Source organism: Peromyscus californicus, unplaced genomic scaffold, assembly GCF_007827085.1.
Source record: "Peromyscus californicus insignis strain IS unplaced genomic scaffold, ASM782708v3 Scaffold_18__1_contigs__length_77618521, whole genome shotgun sequence".
Lineage (NCBI taxonomy): Eukaryota > Metazoa > Chordata > Mammalia > Rodentia > Cricetidae > Peromyscus > Peromyscus californicus.
The window spans coordinates 68,575,907-68,583,182 of record NW_026294480.1 but is presented as its reverse complement, the minus strand read 5'-3'; the positions used below and the strand labels follow the sequence as shown (position 1 = coordinate 68,583,182).

The 7,276-nt window shown below is 41.7% G+C and overlaps 1 long non-coding RNA gene across 1 annotated transcript; it reads left to right on the top strand.

The window, feature by feature from the left end:
- The first annotated feature begins 104 nt into the window (after positions 1–104).
- Positions 105–6,023, top strand: LOC128113748 (uncharacterized). Its single transcript, XR_008219618.1, has 2 exons — positions 105–708; positions 5,364–6,023. It is a non-coding gene; the product is annotated as an uncharacterized LOC128113748 (long non-coding RNA).
- Positions 6,024–7,276: the final 1,253 nt, after the last annotated feature.

The following is a 7,276-nucleotide window of genomic DNA, read 5'->3' as shown; positions in this document are numbered from 1 at the left end:
GTATTCAAGTTTTGAATACTGCTCTGAACTGACCTTGAGTCCTTTAAAAGCGGGGGGGGGGTGGGGGGGGGGGGGGGGGGGGGGGGGGGAATGTCACCGCGGAAACTGCGCATGTAGAGTGCTTGGAAATCCTGTAGGGAGGACGCCTCACTGCGGGGTGACCTTGTTTTATACAGATCCACTTCGGGGGCCCCAAATGACTTCAGGACTTTCTAGAGGGAACCGCAGCAGTTTCCCCTCAAATCTTACTCCGTGGAGAAGTGGGGGCACTGTCGATTTAAATCCACACTTTGCTAAGATTATCTACCGAACACATTTTTTATGGAGGGCGTATTGTGTGCCGGGCACACAACAACATCTTCCCTGAGAAGCACATCACGTGTTTAGGCAGTTCTCAGGTGCCATGGAAATTGGGCAAAGGAACAGCGGCTCTGAACGGTTTCTGCCCTTGAGTTGCTCCTGCGCTAGCTGGAGGGGAAAGGTGTAGGTGATGCTTCACAACACCACAGGAAACGGCTCAGAGAGCTCTCTGATGGCAGTGGAGCTGTGTTGGTACATTCCTATGGTGAAATACAGTGCAGCAATCAAAAGTGAATGGGCGATCTTGAAGGCAATGTTGGATGAAAAAGCGAATCGCAAGAGAATGTGATATTAATGCAATGTTAGTGTCTATTAACATAACACTAACAAACTACAAAAACACAGGAGGTACGTGATAGGAGGTGTGGAAGCTGCAGGAGAGAGAGGACATCTTTTAGTCATAAAGATTTTAGCTCTGTGAGTAATGCTTATTCCTTCTAAAGAACTAGAATATGGGGAAACATATTCATGGGAAGGCTTTATGGAAAAGCTGGTACTGATGCTAAATTTAAAATCTTGAATATGGTAAGCGGAAGGAATAGGAATATTCAGAAGACAATTTTCCTGAATGAGAGAAAGAAAAGTGTAGCCCGTGAGAAGCTTGTATAGTCATGAAATAAAATTTCAATCTACATACAGTGAAAGCCACTCTTTTGGGGTGCTCGATTCTGTAAGCTTTATGCATTCGCAGACAGGAAACTGTCGTGGATGCAGGAGACAGCTGCTCCCCAGTTCATCTGAGCAGTCTTCGTGGTTGCTCCTTCTTTTTCTCTTGAGCCCTGAGACCATTGACCTTGTCTTCACCCCTGCACTTCTTTCCCCCAACGTGGTATAAGGAGAATCCTATAGTACATTGCCTTTTCTCAGCTGGTGTCTTTCATGTGGCAGAATGCGCTCTGTCTTCATCTGTGTTGCTGGCTGTACCAGCAGTTTGCTCCTCCTGTTTCCTGTATTTTTTCCCCATTGCTAAGATGTACCAGACTGTTTATCCTTTTATCAGTCAAAGGCCATTCAAGTTCTGAACGCAGTTTTTCTTTTTTTAATTTTATTAGCTGTTGTGGTTGTTGTGTGTAGGTGGGCCCTGGAGAGTGTGTGTTGGGGCAGGGGGATATACGTATTTCTGAGAACTCTGAGCAGATCTTTAGCAACCTGGAGTGATCAGTTCTCTCCTGCCACCTCTAGATGGATTCTGGGGACCGAATTCAGTTGGCCAGGTCTGTGCAGCAAGTGTCTGCTGAGCTGCTACCTCACCCACCTGGGCTATCTCACCCACCTGGGCTACCTCACCCACCTGGGCTACCTCACCCACCCGGGCTATCTCACCCACCTGAGCTATCTCACCCACCTGGGCTATCTCACCCACCTGAGCTATCTCACCCACCTGGGCTACCTCACCCTCCTGGGCTATCTCACCCACCTGGGCTATCTCACCCACCTGGGCTATCTCACCCACCTGGGCTATCTCAATCTCACCCATCTCACTGCCGTGGTGGACACATACTTTCTGGATTTTTAGGGACTGTTTTTTTTTTTTTTTTTAACCCATGTGTAATGTGAATTTCCTGTAAATGATTACATTGTTGTATGTGATAGCATGTTCGGATATTTCTGCCCAGATGCTCAGTTGATATTCTGGCATTAAACACTGTATAGTATTGAAACCTGCAGCCGAATGTGTAAGGAAACACATAGGTTCCCAGTGTTTTTGCAGATGCAGAGGGGTGAACAGAAAGATGAACCATTGACACTGGTGGGAGAGCATGGTTCCCATGCCTGGGTTTATGCCTTATTGCCGAATGTTTCCCAAAGTTTTATTGAAAGATTGACCTTTGCCCTCAGAGGTTCATTGAGCTCTACTGATGGTTCCCACAGGTGCCATACAGGACAGCTGCGTCCACCAGCAAAGGCATCCTGAACACCTGGAAGGATTCACAGTAGTGACATCTATACCTAGTCTACAGCATCAGCCGTTAGGGTTTGGCTTCCTTTTGCTTATCTCTCTATGGTACCCTGAGAAGTTGACAGTTGGGCTGTATAGATTGGGTACTACATTTACCCATGGTTATTTAAACATTTTGTAATGTCTGCCTCAGAGTTCCAAAGTCAGATAGGGATGAATTACTTGCTGCTAAAAGCTTCATGTGGATTTATTTTAAAGGGCTTTGATCTTCTCTTGGCTACTTGCAAGCTCTCTTTGTCTTGGTAAGGATATATCAGGTGAAAAGGAAAGAACAAATGTGGATGGACTGCTTCCCAGTATGATTCCAAATGGACCAGAGGACAAACCCAACTGTGAAATGTGGTTAACACTGAGATTCAGCGAGTGCTGGGGTCTAGTGCTAGTTATCAGCAAAACAGGCCTGAGTTTTATTTTAGAGTGGTAGCCATTTGCTACCCATGGGCCTTGGAATGTTATCCCTAGTCTTAGCTCTTAATTACATCACCCTTCAGGTGGTAATGCTAGGAACTGAAGTGTCTATCTGTGCAACTACAGACATAGTTAGAAAAGAAACACTAGGAGTTGACTTTGGGTAAATTCTTAAGTAAAGGTTATAAAGTCTGTAAATGAAGAGATGTAAATGTCGAAGTTTGACTTTAAGGCTCTAAGCCACCTTGGGAAAGAAGTCTACCGGTAGTGTATTTCTACCCCTTAGCAAAGGGCAGAAACGTGCACACACTGTTGTTTGTGATTTTCAGATTTCTCCAGTAAAATCCACTCTTTGATCTCTAGGCTTTTTGCTGTCACGGATTTCTATCATTAATCATGCCAAATGTATTGGTCATAGCACCTACCATCTTCCAGGTTAAGCTAATTATAGCATATCCAGACTAGTGTTTCCTAGTGGGCTTTGACGATTTAGAGAAAGTGCTGATTCCCCCCCACACACACACACGTTAGTTTATAACCCTTCATTCAAATGGGTAATTTAGAACCGCTCCCAACTTTTATACTTAATGCTGCAATTGTCTTTCATAAGCACATCCAAGCTAAGTCATCTACCAGTGACTTCGTGGTACATCTCTCATTAAGAGATCTACTTTGTGTTATGAATAACCTAGTATATTCTTAGAACCAACACTTGGTCCCTAATGAAAAATAAAAAGAGGATGTGCAATAGAAGAGCAGAAACCTCTTTTGGCGGCCTACCAACCACATGATTGTGGAGTAAGTGTTTTTCTTCCAGGCACTGTCTTTTAAAATGGTAACTGTTCAAGAGTGTTACAGTAGCCTGATATAAAATGGTGGCTCTGGCCTTTTAAACTCTGATTCTTTCTCCTGTAAAGCAATATAAGCTTCAGCACCACACTGGAATAATGACATCTCAGGACTAGTACTGCATTCACATGAGGAAAGTCCCAGAATGGGGTTGACTCAGCACTACGTGACCAGGCTGCTCAATGTCCCGATGAATGCCATTGCCCCGAGGAATTACATGTAGAGGTGCCCAGAGCTTGTGTAAAGTTCTCTGTGCCATTTGAAAAAGGTACTTGGAGAAAAGAGAGGCTGCTTTTTAATTTTAATGTTTTACTCATTGGTTTAAGTACATTTATGGTTTGCTTTGCAAAATGTCAACAGACATCCCAAGTGGATAACATTTAAAAGAGATTGAATTTCCTGTATTTACTCTAATATCATGTAAAAAATGTGGTCATCAAGGCCTACAGGTTCATCGGTTAAGAGAGCTCAGTCAAATGATTATTCAAAGCAATGAGCTGCCTCTTCTGCTTGTCTCTCTTTGTCTCATGTTTTCACTGACTAGGATTCCAGCAAGGTATAGTTGACAGTTTAGGATGGGCTCCAAATGGAGCTTCCATCTAGAAGGTGTCTCAAGGATACAGTGAGGAGGTATCTGCTACCTGCTGACTCAGAGTTCATGAAAACAAACAAACAAACAAACAAACAAAGCAACATTAAATAACATGGGCAGTTGGGTATTATATACTCAATAATAAAAAACACTTTCACATAAAGGGTCTTATTTCTTGTAAGTCCTTACCACAATCTTATTGTTCAGGTCAATGTGGCAATGATTGTGTTTATTTTATACTAAAGGGTCCTGAGGGTTAGATGTATTTTAGGTGGCTGACCAAGTGTTTCCTCCATGCTAAGTAGTATTTGTTCTAAGCGCTTCACATGTTTTAATTTGTTTAATCTATACAGCATCTACAGGGAACATTTTTTATTGTGATCTTTGCTTGGTAGGTAAAACTATTGAGCAGTAAATTAATCTGCACCAAGTTCAGAGTAAGTGGTAGAATCAGATAAGAATGCCACTGCCTAGCGTCCATACCTTCCTGCTGATCATCAATGTATCCCAAGAAATTTGGACAGTGAGTGTTAGAACATGGGTCTCCTAGCATCCTACAAAGCTTTTCTACTTTGCATTTTGTTGTATCGTCTCTCATCTCTCTTGTTTTGTTTTATATTATATTTTATAGTGTTGCACATATATCACCTTCCCCACAATGTAATCTGAATTTTCTTAGGGCAAGGAAGAGAGGATTAATTCCTTATAGGTATGGACTATATCCTGTGTCTCAAAAACTTTCAAGCATAAGAGGAACTAGTTAAAATGTATTGAGTTGAATTAAAATTGTAACTCCATGCACATTATAGGTCTAAAAATGTATGATTAGAATTTTGTAATAAAGAGTTGGTGTGGGAAGGGGAGACTAGTTAAACCAAACAGTGGTAAGGAAGGATTACTCTTATGGAGAAAAGCAAGATGACAAAATCAACTTCTAGAGTTCTTTCCACCTGCCAGACTCTCTTCATTTTTGTCCTTACAACCTGATGCTATTACCATGATTTAATGATGGGGAGACAGAGCTCAGAGTTTATATGACCAACTGAATAATAAATATGTAGGTTTAGCGTGTGTGGAAGGGGAAGGAAGGAAGTGGGCATGTACTGCTTCGTCTCTTTAATTCCAGTCCAGAGACTATGGTTTTTCTAGTTTATGTTATGATTCTTTTCAGATATTTTCTTGTTCTCTTCCTAGGTGGTGTCTGCATGCTACCATGAAGTTCTCTCTCGGCCAGTTCATCTACTACAGCTTGGATGTGTTTTTGGGTGTTCCCTGAGTATTCATGTGTTGAGACTTAATCTCCATATTAACATGCTGAGAAGGAGGAAACGTAATTTGACTATGGTGGTTGGAGATGCTTCCTTTCAAAGGTGATTAGGATTAGATATCCAGATGGAATCCCCATTACTGAATTGTTGTGACTTCGGAAAAAGAGAGACCAGAAAACATGCCTCCTCCTCCCATCTCTTGACTTGTAATTTTCTCTGTCTTGACAGGACTCCTCCAACAAGAAAGTATTACCAAAATGCAGCTCCTTAACCTTACACCTTCAGGACTGTAAGCCAGAATAAATTTATTTCTTCATGAAGTAGCCTGACAAAGGTGTTTCTTGAGAGCAACAAATCAAAAACTGATGCATCCTTTTTACTTTAGCATTCAGTAGTTGCTCATGGTTCATAAGCTATACGGTCTTCCATACTCTAGCCCATTCTACATTTTATTATCATTTCAGCCTCCTTCCCAATACCTTAGTGTCTTTGTGACTTCAGCCATGTTGTTCATTGCTTGGAATGCTGTTCCTTTCCTTTCTTCCTGGGGAATCACATTCATCCCACACAATAAAATTTAAATGCATTTCTGTTTGAAGCTTTCTATAACCATACAGATAGAATTAATCACCTCATGAATATATACTTTACTTTTAACAGCAGCAACAACTAACATCTAGTGAATGTTTATATACTGCAATTCAGGTATCGCTGATAAAGAAAATGAGATTCAAAAGCTTTGTAAGACTTTCCGAAGAATACAGGATAATACACTTCTAGATGGATTTGACTCTCAAACTCATAAACTTACCCACTTTGCTTTAACTTCCTCAACTGACCTACAGCATTTATATGTTTTTTTAAAATCTCTTTCTCTTCAATGCTATGAAGCTGATAGCTACTGATAAAGTACGTTTTGTGTTCTTAATGTGTAGCACAGTATTTGAAATGAAAAAAAAAAAGGGGCAATTCAGTAAAATGACTGAATGGGTACCACATACAGCCTATTCCTTGGATTTCATATCCCTCACCAGACTGTTATATTCCACACTGCAGGTCAACGATATGCTACTTTACTTTGTCCTCACACTTTATTGACGTCTAGAGTTGTTACTTGTGAAACTGATCACCCTGACAACTGTTGACTGTAAGAGTCTTTACTTGGCAGCCATGACTGGAAAGTGTCAGTCATGATGGATTCTGCAACACTTGGGATGCAGTCACTGTCATTTGCTATTTGCTTTCAGTTTGAGTTGTTTCAGAATTGGCTGAAATCCGATCTTTTCAATGGCCTTGAACTTCAATATCACACTCTCAGAATACTCCCTTCCCTTTTCAGAAGAACTCTAAAGCGCCACAGAAGTTCTTTGTAGGAAATTTCCTTTCCTACAAGGACTCATGTGCCTCATGTCCTCTATGCTTTGAGACTGTTATCTGTTACCATGCTCTACTGCACAGACCCATAGTCTGGGATGATCCTTGATAGGAGTGGTTTTCTCATAACTCCTATCTTGGTGCTCATCTTTGGATTTCACACACCATCCTCTCCCCTGCATGCTGTGCTGAAGAACATCCTCTCCTTTCAGAATCCACTGTCCTGCATTTGACCCCTGGGGATTCCCCATCGGGGGCCAGACATAGTCCCTTCCCTGGCCCCAAACAAAAGATCTATTCTTTTTTCCACTCTGGTAATAGAGCTTGTTATTGAAGGCTCAGGACCATAAACAAGTGATGTCTGCTCCCTCTCAGGGTCTGGCAAGAGAAGCATCTCCCTTTCTTCATGAAGATTTCTTCTCCAAAGGACAGAATAGGAAACTTTGTGGCATCTTCAAGTTAAAA